The sequence below is a fragment of the Canis lupus genome, chromosome 30, assembly GCF_011100685.1.
Source record: "Canis lupus familiaris isolate Mischka breed German Shepherd chromosome 30, alternate assembly UU_Cfam_GSD_1.0, whole genome shotgun sequence".
Classification (NCBI taxonomy): Eukaryota; Metazoa; Chordata; class Mammalia; order Carnivora; family Canidae; genus Canis; species Canis lupus.
This window is the reverse complement of record NC_049251.1, coordinates 2,208,009-2,223,168: the sequence shown is the minus strand read 5'-3', so window position 1 is coordinate 2,223,168 and position 15,160 is coordinate 2,208,009. Positions and strand designations below refer to the sequence as shown.

Below are 15,160 nucleotides of genomic sequence, written 5' to 3'. Positions count from 1 at the left end.
GACAGAAATGGGGATGTTATCATTCAATTTCAAAATTAAAGCTCTCTTGAATAAAAGTAAGGTCCAGAACATCGAGTATAGCTGGCTGCACTGGCAAAGAATACCACTGTAAGGATGGAGAGGCTGGTATTGAAAATGGGTTGTCCACGTGGTCATAAAAGCAAAGTAGAGGGTCTAACCTGGGGGGTCAAGAGTGGAGCATAACAAGAAAAGTAGCCTTAAAAGTCACATAATACAAAAAAATTAAAAAATAAAAATAAATTTTAAAAGTCACATAATATATCCCAGAAGCCCCAATGGACCAAAAGATCATGTGACTCTTTATGCGCTGATATTCTGACTTATTTGAATTTTTGTTTTGCTTTTAAGAGCTCTCACAGTACAAGGATAAGGAACTTGCAATAAAAATATCCCTGTGGGTTTAGTGGAATCATTAGGTTCTGGTTGTGATTATAAACCAAATAAATGATGCTTTATATAGCATTTTCTATTACTAACCCATGTCTAATGATTTACTAATACACATTTCCTCAAACACAAGACACGCATTGATTCTAAGATCCATCAGTATTTAAGTACCACCAAGAAAGAAGAAAATGCTACCAATAATAAATGTAAAATGTCATCAACGGTAAAACACAACATAATTACAGAACTGGAAAATGTGTATCATACATTAGGTGAAATATATTTTTAACTCAATCTTCACAAAAGTTTTATGCAAGAGGTATTGTTATTATTACCCCATATTATAGATAAAGAAACCAAGTCGCAGATTAAGTACTTGTCCATATTCACTTAGGTAATAAGGAATACAGCCAGGATTTGAACCCAAAAAGCCTGGTGACAGAATTCACTCTTAACCCTATGCCAGCTCAATAGTCATTGAAGAGGACAAAAAACAGCATGGTATGCCAACCTAAGCTTTCGGCCATCACCACCAGAAGGAGCCAGCATCATGGAGTATCTGCTACGGGTCGAGCCTGAGGACATGGACTTCCTCAGAGAGGATTCATATTCCACAGAGCACATCTGACTCATACCCAGTCCTCTCCAGGAGATCCACCCTAATTAGTGGTTTCTTGAAACCCACTGCTCATGGCACCAACTAGTCAGCACCAACTCATCTCCACACGTCCACAGGTTTTTCCCCATGGCCATTACAGTGTCCATCTTTAGCGACATTTATTCTTCTCCTCTTCCAACAGTCATTATGTGCTTCATTTCATGAAGGTGATTCCTGGAGCCACATTCATGGCTATCCCTAATAGAGAAGCCAGAGCTGCATGAGCCCCCACATGCATCCAGCCAACCAGCCTCTGCCGGCTCCATTCCCTTGGCTCTCACAACCAATAAGTTGGAGACCAGGCGCAGGAATCCATGCATTCTCTTTGCAGCTCATGGCCCCAGTAACTGTGGGAACAGATGTCATGGAAATACAAAGTCAGATCGCTGTTTCCATGTCTTATAAACGTATCAGCAAGTGTTCAATCTTGCCAGTAATCAAAGAAATAGTAACAAAGATTAAGATACCATCTTTGTTCAATTGAAAAACACCTTTAAATCATGAAACCTAATGTTGTCTAAAAAGCAATCAATAGAGTCCTAAGGTAATGACCTCATCATTATCAGCAAAAAGATTACTGCTGCCAGAACTATTGTTAGCATCAACATTTACTATCTTCTATGAACCAGGCAACGTGCTAAGCATTTTATCCTACTTTTTCTAATCCTTAGAGGCAGATAGTATAATATCCCATTTTGTAGGATGGGAGGTCACCGCTTCAGAAAAAGAAATGGGTACTACCATTTGGAAGGTCAATCTGGCAATAGATACCATTATGATTGAGAGAGCAGACTCTAGATCCAGAAGGCCTGGTTTGAATTCTAGCTCTGCCACTCATGAGCAGTAGAACCTGGGTCAAATTATTTTACCTCCTGTGTCCTTTGTTTCCTCATCTGTAAAAGGGGATAATGATATTTCCTCCTTGACAAGGTTATTATGAAGATGGGAATTAATGTTTGCACAGTGCTTAGAGCAGTGCCTGGCACACAGGTATGTATTTTTAGCTGTTTTCACAATTCCTATTATTTCATCTTTACTCTTAATGGCTAACTTTGCTTCCTGCTTCACTGAAAAAACTGAAGCTGCTACAAGAACTCCACATCCTCCCACCCAGCATAGCAGCATAGATACCCACATTCTCTGCTCAGATTACTAGAGAGGCTTTTCCATGCTCCTGTCAAAGCCAGCCTCTCTGCTAGTACACAAGATCTCTACCCTACTCATATGCTCAAAGAGATGACTCCAGCAGCTCTTCCCTCATCCTACACCAAATTTCCCCTTTCTACTGGAACTCTCTCCTTAGCATATAAAAATGCTATTATTTGTCTCATCCTAGTCAGGAAAAAATGAAAGCTTTCTTTTAATTCTGTGTGCCCCCTCAGCTATTCCCCCAACTTTGTTCCTTTTGCAATGAAACTTCTAAAAAAATTTCCTATATAACTGTCTCCAACTGTCATTTTCACTTCAAGCCACTCCAATTTAAACTTTCACCCCCTCCCCCACCAGTACTCTCCAATATCCTCTGTTTTTAAATTCAGTGGCCAATTCCCAGTCTTTACTTGCTCTACCATTTGGCACATTACGTCTCTCCTTGATAGGTCTTTTTACACTTAGCATGCAGGACTCCAGATCTATTGGTTTTCCTCCTACCTCACTGGACTCCCCTTCTCCATTTACTTTGCAGATTCCTTCTCCTTGTCTCAATCTCTTCCTGTTGGAGTTCCCGTGGGTCACTCCTCGTTCCCCTTTTCCATCTACACTCAAGCATCTCATTCAACCTGAGTTTTAAACACCAATATGTGCAAATAACTCCCAATGTATATCCACAGCTTACAAACCCTTTTCCCCAACTCCACACACAAAGCCAAATGCCTGCTAACACTTCCTTGTGTATGTCAAATCAACATCCTAAGTTTCACATCAGAAACAATGACAGAAAGGAAGGAAGGAAGGAAGGAAGGAAGGAAGGAAGGAAGGAAGGAAGGAAGGAAGGAAGGAAGAAGAAAGAAAGAAAGAAAGAAAGAAAGAAAGAAAGAAAGAAAGAAAGAAAGAAAGACTTGATATTCCCTCTACACCCAGTCTTCTCCCCCAGTCCATGTCAATTTGATCCTTCCATTGCTCAAGTCAAAAATCCTGACATCATCCCTGTTTTTCCTCACATCCAATTTATCACTAAATCCTGATGGTTCTATCTCCAAAATCAATCCAGAATCCAATTACTTTTTATTGCATCCACTGCTAACAACTGTAGTCCAAGCTACCATCTCCTGAACAAGTACAATCTCTTGTCTGAATCACCATTATAACCCCGTAACTGCAACCCTGGGTCTACCTGCTGCCTCACTGGAGGTGAACACAGCAGCCAAAGAGTGAGCTTTTGCAAACAAACGTTACTCATGTCCTGCCCTGCTCAAAATTCTCTACCAGCTCCCCATTCCATTCTCAGCACAGACGTCGGTGTCAAACAATGTCCTACACGGGCCAACAGTGTTGCACACCAGGGATTCCTTAATCTTTTTGTGCATGTGCCATAGACCCCTTTGGCAGTTGGCAGTCTATGGACCCTTTCTCAGATACAACAGATCATAAAGGAAACCAACTGAATTGTCAAAATATTTTTAATTGTAACACAGGAACAGATGCATTCCTTTATTAGGTCACTAAATAATAAGATCGAGTGGCAGGCCTAACTACTAACATAATTCTGATGTGACGTGGTGATGAACAAAACCATATTTTATGATAGCAACAGCTATAATATAACATGACACTATCTGTGATTTCTATTTCTGACAAGGTCACAAAGGTTTTTGGCCTACGTTTGTGGTTGAAAGAAATGTTTGATTTCAGTTAGATGTTATTATTAAAGATAAAAATGACATTTTTTTTTATCCAAGTTAATAAACCCCTGAAAATTCTATCCTAGACCCCTCAAAGGTCCTTAGATCCCAGGCTAAGAATCTCTCCTTCTGGCTAGTGGATTAACTGCTCCAGTTAAACAGACCATACCATGCCCATCCCATACTTAGGAGTCATCACACTGGCCATTCCCTCTCCGGGCATTCCTTTATCTCTTTCTCTTGCCTTGTATCTTTGCTCAAAGGTTGTCTTCTCAATGAGTCCCACCCTAACCACTCTATCTAAAACTGCAACAAACCCTACTACCACAGTCCCATTGCTTCTTATCTAGCTTTCCCCCCCTCCCGCACCATTTATCACCATCTAATATGCTATATAATTTATTTACCATAGTTCTTTATTATCTGTATTCACTATTCCCACCCGTCACCCCCATGTAAACTTCTTGAGGGCAGGAATCTTTTTTCTGTTTTGATTCATAGATGTAACTCAAATGTCTAGCACATAATAGCAGGCGTGTAGGAAGCATTCAAGCAACACCACCAAACAATTTCATTTGAAATGCTTCATTTGAATGTCTATTAAGTTAAATACTTTGCAATTTAAGAAACCAATGTTAAGAGATTTTATCCATTCATTATCACTGTATATTCCATACTCCTTTCTTTCTATTCATTCCAAAGTGAATCCCCATTTCTTAGAAATGTTCCTTTATCTTGAAGGGAGACAGCATGCTATGAACTGACATGTCTGTCAGTTCAATAGCACAAAATATTGGTTCTGTAGCCAACTGCCAAGGCTCAAGTATTGGCTCCTCTCTTTACTAGTTTTGCAAAGCCCAAGAAAAGTATATAACTTTAACAAGCTACAATAGTCTCATCAGTAAAATAAGGATAATTATCTACTACACTGCATTAAAATAAACATTAAAATCGAATTATTTAATCCATGTACATTTAGTCATTTCTGTATGTCTCAGGAGATGTAAAAATTCATTACTATTATCAATAAAATACGGAAATACTAATACAAGAGTAGAGTACCCTTTTGTACCATTTATGAGTGCCTCATATTCCCTCCCTCAAATTATCAAGGCAATAGAAGCATGCTTATATTTAGTATTAGAATTTAGGAAACAAAGGAAAATCCACCCGTCTAAAGCAACCACTGTTCACATTTTGCTATATTTCCTTCTGTTCTTTGTCCTATATATCTTATCAAGGTTGTAACCACATTTTTTTAATGACTTTGAACTTTGCAGTAACTGATTTATTTTATTCCTGATCTATAGTACAATTAAGAAATATAGTAAGACAGGCACTGCACTCGTTTCTTGCTGACCTCTCAGAGACCAGTCTTAGAGTTCTGGAAGATTATTAGCTCATACCCCAGACAACAGAAGCTGGATGGTTCTCCAGGGGCAGCACAACAGGATAGAATCTCTTAGTTCAGGTAGAGACAGCCACGTTCCCGCTCTCCTTCCAACACACCGCAGCTGATCTGAGTGTGAGTGAGCTTCCTCTCAGAGTCTATAAAGACCAGCTGACTCCACAGGTGCAGGGTAGCAGGGGAGGGGAGCAGGTTCTCTGAGCAGGGCTTGTTGGTGAGGAAAGTGTCCTTCATAACCTTAGTTTCCAGTTATAGCCACTAAAAACCAGGCAATAAACCACAAGGAAAGACAAATACCACTGACACGTTCTGTAGAAATGAATGCACCACTTTCACTTGGCACTCAGAATTAAATAAATGTCAGCTGTTATCAGGTATATTGTCATTCCTGGATCAGATCCCATAGTCTATAGTTTTAACTCAGTCACAGGTGATTCAGAGGCAGTGTTTTTCAAAGTGTAAATGAGAACAGGGCTCTTCAAACTCTTTTTTTGCTCATGCACCCACTAAAATTTTTCCCCAAAAAATAGCATACTCCTCATACACTTTGAAATTGAAATCTGAAGTTTTTCATTATAAGTTTAAACATTTACAAAGGACAGATTCTGAGGGGTTTGTCAATACTGATACCTTAAAAATAAAGCCACTACACTTTTAAATGTATCTAATGGAATGCAATAACACCATGACTTGCCATTCAGCATTATCTGTTTTAAAAGGCTGTGAACAAACTTTGCTTTAACATTTAGAAATGCTGGGTGGCTCAGCAGTTGGGTGTCTGCCTTCGGCTCAGGTTGTGATCCGGGGTTCTGGGATTGAGTCCCACATCAGGCTTCCTGCAGGGATCCTGCTTCTCCCTCTTCCTATGTCTCTGTGTCTCTCAAGAATAAATAAATAAAATCTTTTTTAAAAATTCAGAAATTTTACATGGTTCTTTTTCATCATTCGAAACATTTCAGTTTTTTCCAGAACTTATCCCAAAGTCATATAGTTTTATGTTTAAATGTCCATTATCTTTCACCTTCATAATTTCTATAGAATACAAATACAAAAATAATTCGATTTTTAAAAGTTTTCCAGGATCACAGAATTTTAGCTCCCGGTTTCCTACTGGACTGAGGTATCAAAATTTTTTATTAACACCCAGTACATGAAAACCTATTCGTGTGATTATTAAACATTAAAATTTAATTGGAAATATATTTACTCTCTTCCTGGAATGAATGAATAGAATGGATTTTTTTTTTTTTTTGATGTTCTAACAAGGAAGCCTTCCCAGATACTACTATTTGCAATTATCTTTTGATACCCTGGAGGTTTTTATACTTGAGGAAGGTACAGCAAGATTTAGAATAGGTGAGACTTATGCACTTATGCCTTTAATAAATTGGGTGAATGGCTCGTTTAAATTAAGAGTACTCGGGCAGCCCAAGTGGCTCAGTGGTTTAGCGCCGCCTTCAGCCCAAGGCGTGATCCTGGAGACCTGGGATCGAGTCCTGCATGGAGCCTGTTTCTCCCTCTGCCTGTGTCTCTGCCTCTCTCTCTCTCTCTCTCTCTCTCTCTCTCTCTCGTGTGTGTGTGTGTGTGTGTGTGTGTGTCTCGTGAATAAATAAATAAAATCTTTAAAAAAAATTAAGAGTACTCATGAAAGCTGAGAATCTGGAAAGTAATTTGCTCAAAATTATCTATCCCCCACTCTATTCCTTTGAAGGTTTTTCTATGCCCCCCAGTTTGAAGACTGCTGATCCAAATTGCCTGGGTATCTTGTGAAAAAGGCAGATTCATGGGCCTACTCTAGATATCTGAATTAGCAGGCTCCCCAGTTGTTCCTTGTACCCCCTCCACCTACACACACACTCAAGATTGAGAAAGACTTAATTGGGGGATAAAACAAACACAAAATGTTAAACAATATTAAGATTTGAAAACGCAACAATAAAAGACCTATCATGAGCAGTACCTAGCGACCAAGGAATTCAGAAGGCTCTAGAGAGAGTGGGAGTCAAAGGTTGTCTAAAGGAAGCAAGGCTGGGACTGGGGGTCAGGGTGGGATGGGTAGAATTTGAAAGATAAAAAGGCAGAGGTAAACAGTTAACCAACTTCAAAAGATATGCTATTGATCTTCTTGACAAAGAAGGAGCAGTTAATGTCTTCAGAAAGTGAGTGGCTCATTATGGAGACCCTCATGGTATGGCAGTGGGTTATTTTGTCTCAGTGTTGCAATCATGACAATTACTTAATGTTTAAAATAGAAATAGACTGTTGAGAATATTAACTGAGGTAAATTATGCAACTAATTTTATGTGAGTTTCAGGCAAGTTGGCCTAGAGCTGAACATATTTTATCCACAAACTGGATAGTCTATAAACATAGTATTTAATAATACATATCACTATTAAATCCCACAGTCATTCAGGCTGGGAAAAGATTTTAATTCATATTTTCTCATTTTATTCTTTTTAATAGCCCTGGAAATAGGCTTAGCAAGAGGTATAAGTCATCACCTAAAATGAAACCAAAAGTATAAACTGATTTTTATTAACTCTGATTTCATAATCAGTATCATAAATAAAGAATTTTTTCAATGTATCCATTCACAAGAAGATAGAAATCTATCTTTATCATCCATCCTCTGGAGACTACAAAGAACTCCAAACTCATCTTCCTACGTCCCCAAGCACCCACTCACTTCCATCCTATTCCATAATCATCCTCAATACCTCTAGAGCAATCTTACAACTCATATTTGGACCTGTTATTCCCCTGCCTAAAATCTTTTAATGGCTCCCCCAAAGATATGGCTTAATGCTTTTGCATATCATTTCCTGTGTCTTCTCTATTGATCATAATAAACTACTTGCAGTTCTTCAAACAAACCCTGCTCTGTCTTTCCTTTATATGTTTGGTCTACATTGCCTCTACCTGACTTATCCAGCTTACTGTCTTCCAAATCTGCCCAGAAGGCCCACCCTAATTACTCTAGATAGGACTGACTGTACTTTTCTATGTGGTCTACTATAAACGTTAAAAATACATTATATATATATATATATATATATGTGTGTGTGTGGGTGTGTGTGTATATATACATAATATTGTACGTACATAATGTGTGTATTATCTTACCAAGGAGTATATGTAAATGTTTTGTTGTACTTCTTTTTTTACATATCACCTCTGCCACCGTACTCTGTCACCTACCTACTGCCCCTCTACTAAAAGAGGAAAGGAAAAAAAGGCATGAGTTGATTGAGTGCAAGGATCTTGTCTTATTCATCTTTATATTCTAATCACTCATCACACTTACTAGTTCATAGTAGATGCTCAGTAAACATTTGTTAAATAAACATTTTTATTTGTAATTGTGCAACTAATAACATCAATGGATTCAACACCAACACTAATAATGTGCTAGATGTTACTAAATAACAGAGATAATCTAGGAGCATCACTAACTCTGATGTCACAGGCATTTACCTATACTTTCTAAGATTACAACACAAGATACAATATGTGTTCTAAGTCAAGAGAACCACCTAGGAATCATCCTAGCCATGCCATGTAGCTCAACACACAATAGCAGCTTTTTTCAAAGTTCTTTTCTACTTATCTTGATTGGTGGTACACTGAAGAAGAAATCTTAATATTTAGGAAAAGATAGTATCAGAATAAAACAAGGAAGATTATCTGAAAACTAATTGGTTGTCATTTCTACTTTAACAAATCTAGAGCTTTGCTGTAGTCATCATATACTTTGCTACTTAAAATATTGGAAATGTCCTCCGTTAGTTTTCTTTATCATGAATTCACAGAATTCATTATTTTTGGCTAAGACTTTTCCTTATTTAAAATAACCAGAAAATCAACAAATCAAATTCAGTATTTCATCATGATGAAATAGGACTAGCCCAAGAATATTGAAATAGTTCCACACTAACAAACTTAAAATGTAATCACTAGATAATCAGAATAAAGAAAATTACAGGGATCCCTGGGTGGCGCAGCGGTTTGGCGCCTGCCTTTGGCCCAGGGCGCGATTCTGGAGACCCGGGATCGAATCCCACATCGGGCTCCTAGTGCGTGGAGCCTGCTTCTCCCTCTGCCTGTGTCTCTGCCTCTCTCTCTTTCTCTCTGTGTGACTATCATAAATAAATAAAAAAATTTAAAAAAAAAAATTTAAAAAAAAAAAAAATAAAAAAAAAAAAAGAAAATTACATAGGTCAAATGGTCATTTCAATAAATATATCCTTGAATTTAATATAGCAAATTCAAATTACTTTGCGATATTACCACAGAAACCCTGATCTATAAAGAATGTTCCTTAACTTGATAAAAGTTGTTGACCAAAAATCTGTGACCAACATAATGCTTAACTGTAAACATTAGAAGGAAGCCTATAAAATCAGAAATAACACAACAATGTCTCCTATTCACTACTTTTCCAGCTTTGTTTTGGAGGTAAATAAGCAGTAGAAAAGGACTAGAAAAAAGAAAGGTACAATTTGTGTTTTATTTTTTTACTGCTAAAAACTTGATTGAAAACGGGCAGAGGATTTGAATAGACATTTCCCCAAAGCAGATATACAAGTGACCAGTAGGCACATGAAGACTCCAATGCAAATTAAAACTACTGTGAGATACTATTTCACATGGATCAGAGCAGCTACTATTAAAAAAATAAACAAGAAACTCAGAACATAGCAAGTGTTGGCAAGACTCTGGAGAAACCAGAATGCTTGTGCACTGTTGGAAGGAATGTAGAACAATGCAACAGCTGGGGAAAACAGTATGGAGGTGCCACAAAAAATAACAGAATTACCATATGATCCAACAATCCCACTTCTAGGTATAGGCCCAAAAAGAACTGAAAACAGGATCTCATGGAGATATCTGTACAGTCATGTTCATAGCAGCATCATTCACAATAGCCAAAAAAGTAGAAGCAACCAATATCCCATCAATGGATGGATGATCAACAAAATGCAGTATATGCATAGAATGGAATACTATTCAGCCTTAAAAAGGAAACTCTGATACATGTTACAGCATGAATGAACCTTGAGGACATTATGCTAAAATAAGCTAGACACAAAAAACAAGTACTGTATGGTTGCACTTACATGGGGTACATAGAGTAGTCAAATTCATAGAAATGGAAAATAGGATGGTGCTTGCCAGAGTGAGGGAAAGGGGGAAATGAGGAGTTCTGTTATGGGTATAGTTTCAGTTTTGCAAGATGAAAAAGATCCACTGTGCAATATGAATATACTTAACATCATTGAACTGTACTTAAAAATGGTCAATGCCTACTCATTTTATTATGTAAACCATTATATGTTACACATATAAAATATGAATAAACGCTTCTGAATGAATAAAATAATAAAAAAATTTTAACAGCCAAGATGGAAACAGAAATTGTCATAATTTATCTACAAAAAAAAAAAAAATCCAAGTCTCTCAACTGAAAGACTAGTAGAACCAATACAATTACAAAAAGTTAAAATTAGAAACATGGAAATCACTTGCTATATCAACAAAACCAAACTTAAAACATAATGAGAAATGGATCCCATTTATAATCAAATACGCAGAAATTTAAATGTGCATAAGCTCTAAGAAAACTGTACACTTTACTAAAGAACATAAAAGAAATCCTGAACAGGATCAAGAGATAAATTATGTTTCTGAATAGGAGGACTCAGTATTATTAGGCCCCCCTAATATTGATCTACATTTTAATATAATTAAGCATAATAATATGAAATTCCACTGGGATCATTTCACAGATCTTGAGAAGCTGACTTTCCAGTTCACATTCAACAGTGTATATACACAACTACCCAAACAAAATTTAGATGGAAAAAAAAAAATTAAGGTGATTTGAATTGCCAGACAACTAAATAAATTTAAAACTACATCAACTGCAAAGACATAAAAATTGGCACAAGGCCTAGATAAACAAAACAGAAATATTAAAGGATCTAGAAACAGGTTGGCAGATAGAAAGGAATTTACATATGTGAGAGATGGCACTCCACATCAGCAGAGCAGTAACTATTAAATGGTATCGGAGCAAGTAGTTAACAACCTAGAAGAAACAAAACTAAGAGCAGCTTACTTTGCTTTGGTTTTACAACTTGCCAGGCATTGTGCTAAGGTCTTTAAATGCATTAGTTCATTGACTACTGAACAACTTAAAACACACACACACGCGTGCACACACACACACACACACACACACAGAAGGAAACTACATCAATTAGCTTGCCCAATAATTTGCCCAGTAAAGGTAGTTAACTTGCCTCAATAATTGCTGAAGCCTAAAATTAAACCCCATGACATTAGATTCCACAGCCCAAACTCCCTAATTATTACAGCACATGGCCAGGCTTGACACATCCTTATCTATACTGCACACAAAAACTGACTCTAGATTGGAAAAAAAAAATCCAAACATATGGGTGCGTTAGCTAAAGTATACAGGTACAATAAAGGATATTGTTACAGTTTAAGTTAGGGAAATCTTCCTTAAAAGGAACCACCACCAACAAATCCAGAAAAGACAGGACTATGACTACATAAAACAACATTTCCACGTAATGAAAGACAGAAGGCAAACAACACGGCAAGCTGGAAACTATGACTGCAATACATACAACAGTCAAGAGATTGGGGCAGCCCCGGTAGCTCAGCGGTTTAGCGCCGCCTTCAGTCCAGGGCCTGATCCCGGAGACCCGGGATCGAGTGCCACGTTGGGCTCCCTGCATGGAGCCTGCTTCTCCCTCTGTGTGTGTCTGTGTCTCTCATGAATAAATAAATAAAATCTTTTTTAAAAAGTCAAGAGATTAATTCCCTTAGTATATAAAAAACTGTTTCAAAACAGTAAGAGTAAAGACTAATGACCCAATTTACAAAAGGGAAAAGGGCAGAAAGGAAGTCACAAGAGATAAAATGAAAAGATGTCCAACCATTCTAGTATTAGAGGAATGCAAATTAAAGACAATACAATGCACTTTCAACATCATGTTGGCAAAAATTCAATGAATATTAGTAAAGGGTGAATAATGGCCAGTCTTGCTTAAGTTTAGTATTAATTGATTCAATATTTTAAGAGAGCAATTGTGCTATAAATACCAGTGGTTAAAAGGGGCAAGGGCTCTAACACAGAAATTCTGCTTCTAAACTATCAAAGTACTTATAGATATGCACAACATAGATGCAAGCATGCTTTCATGAAATTGTGTAGAATGTTAAAAAACTTTAATAAGAAGATCAATATGAGAATGGTTCAATACGTTACAGTTACTATTTTATTGACTACTCTGTAGGCATTTCAAAAAATGAGGTAGAAGGGAAATGCTCTGTATGTATTATCATGGAAAGATCTCCATTTTTTTTAAAAGATTTTATTTATTTATTCATGAAAGACACACAGATAGAAAGGCGGAGACACAGGCAGAGGGAGAAGCAGGCTCCTGCGGGGAGCCCGATATGGGATTCGATCCCAGGACTCTGGGATCTGAGCCAAAGGCAGATGCTCAGCCATGGAGCCACCCAGACTCCCAGATCTCCTTATTTTTCCAAAATAAAAACAGCCATGTGGTAGCAGGTGTGCAAGATACATAGTTGAATACAAGGTCAATGAGAGAGAGATTCTAACAAAAAAGTCAGAAAATGGAATTTAAAAAAAAAAAACATAGGCTTAATTCCATCAAAAATTTGAGAATACTTAGGAATAAATTTGAGTTTAAAGGAAATTGTGTAAGACCTTTACAAATAAAACGATAACAGTGAGAGAAATTAGAGAAGACTATATTCAAGTAATTATTTCATTATGTAAAGATATTTATGGAATTAAAAACATAGTATTATCAGGATGCCAATGTCATCAAAACCATGCCAAATTTGATAAAAATTCTAAAACGCATACGGACATACAAAGACCTGAGAATAACCAAGGTAAGAGGCCACTAGCAGATCACGGCTTATTACAAATTTATAGTTATTAACACAGGGTTAAACTCTTACAAGGTTAGATAAGCTTAGAGAATGGTAGAACAGAATGGAGAATTGGTGTGGTCAGGGGAAGGTGGTTTTTTTTTGTTTTGTTTTTTTTTTTTAGGAAAAACTTCAAGATAATTTGGGTATGTGAAAAACAAACTTGACACCCCCACACACACACTTCAACTCCGACACAAAAGTTAATTCCATGAATATCGGAGGTCTAAATGAAGAGCACTAATGCCTTTCTAAGATAACTGAAGAGAATATTTTCATGATGGAGTTAAGATAAAAATTACTTGAAAGTGGCTCAAAATGCCTAACCATAAGGACAAGACAGTACTAAAACTGAGAATTTCTATTCATCAAAGGGCTCCATTAAGGAGGAGAAAAGGTGGAAGAAAACATGTCCAACACAATTAACCAAAGGACTCATATGCAGCATATAAAAAGAACTTCTTTACAATATAATAAAAGATAGACAATCTCTTAAAGTCAGACGAGTGACTTGAATAGTGAACCTGAATACCCAATGAGCCAAAAAGCATATCAAAGAATACTTGATCAGGAAACACGAATTAAAAACAGAATGGCTTGGGCGCCTTTGGCTCAGGTCATGAGCCTGGAGTCCTGGGATGAGTCCTGCATGGGGCTCCCCACAGGGAGCCTGCTTCTTCCTCTGCCTGTGTCTCTGTCTCTCTCTCTCTGTGTCTCTCATGAATAAATAAATAAAATCTTAAAAAAAAAAAACACACACATAAAAAACAGCATGGCTCAAATTAAAAAGACCAACCACACCTAATGTTGGCAAAGGTATGAAGCAACCAGAACTGTGATGTACCGATGACTGGAGTGGAAATTATTAACATCATGAAAACAAATATAAGAAAGTAATATTGGAAAGCTTTAAAAATGAAGAATCCAATCAAAAAGAAAAATTACTGAGAATAAGGTGATATTATTCTAGAACAGGGCCCATATGAGTCTCTAAGTAAGGCTATATGTAAATATAGCTCTGGGAATGATTGAGGAGAGCATTCGGTTATAGAAAATTTTTTAAATTAGTTTTATAAAGGTATAATAATATAATGTTCAACTTTAAGTATACAGTTTAGTTTTGACAAGTGAATCCCAGGGTTCAACCTCACAATCAGCTATGTCCCCCCAGAATGTCCCCTTACATCCCTGTCCAGTCAATTCATCTACTCTAGCCACAGACAACCACCGATCTGGTTTTTGTCACTATTGGTTAGTTTTGTTTATCCTAGTAAATTTGATGAATGGAAATGGACCGTATGAACTCCTGTGTGTCTGGCTACCTTTGCTCAGCATAAGGGTCTGGAGATTGAGCCATGCTATTGAGTGTATCAGTGGTGATTGCTGAGAAGTATTCTATTACCTACTGTATGTACACAGTTTGTTTACCCTTTTACCTGATGATGGACATGTGGGTTTGTTCCATGGCCATCATGAACAAACCTGCTGCATTTGTGGAAGAAAAAAAAAATTGCTATCATCACTTTGGAAGACTTTTAGTATCATCTCCTAACATTAAATACAGACATGCCTTGTGACCAACAGTTCCACTCCCAAGAATATACCTAAGAGAGATTGTTCCTATGTGCCCCCAAAAGACCTATACAACAAAGTTTACAGCAACATAATCGTAACAGCCCAAACCTGGGGACCACACCAATGTCCACCATCACTACAATGAATAAATTATGATATATTCACACAATGAAATACTATATAACTGAATTATAGGTACACACGACAATGTGTCCAGTTTTCCCAAGTGTAATGTTGAGGGAAAGGAGCCAGACACAAAACAAGTCAGTT

The 15,160-nt window shown here is 37.2% G+C and overlaps 1 protein-coding gene and 1 long non-coding RNA gene across 34 annotated transcripts in view; one reads left to right on the top strand and one right to left on the bottom strand.

Moving 5' to 3' along the window:
• The window catches only part of LOC111093319, a 101,372-nt gene extending 96,420 nt beyond the window's left edge, over window positions 1-4,952 (top strand). Inside the window, exon 6 of one of the 2 annotated variants that reach the window (XR_005381412.1) lies at window positions 875-4,952. This is a non-coding gene — a long non-coding RNA (uncharacterized LOC111093319). Of the gene's footprint in view, window positions 1-802 lie in introns of both variants that reach the window. The other variant, XR_005381411.1, reaches the window with a different exon arrangement.
• FMN1 (formin 1) overlaps window positions 1-15,160 on the bottom strand; it is a 433,671-nt gene that overhangs the window by 268,811 nt on the left and 149,700 nt on the right. The window lies entirely within an intron of this gene.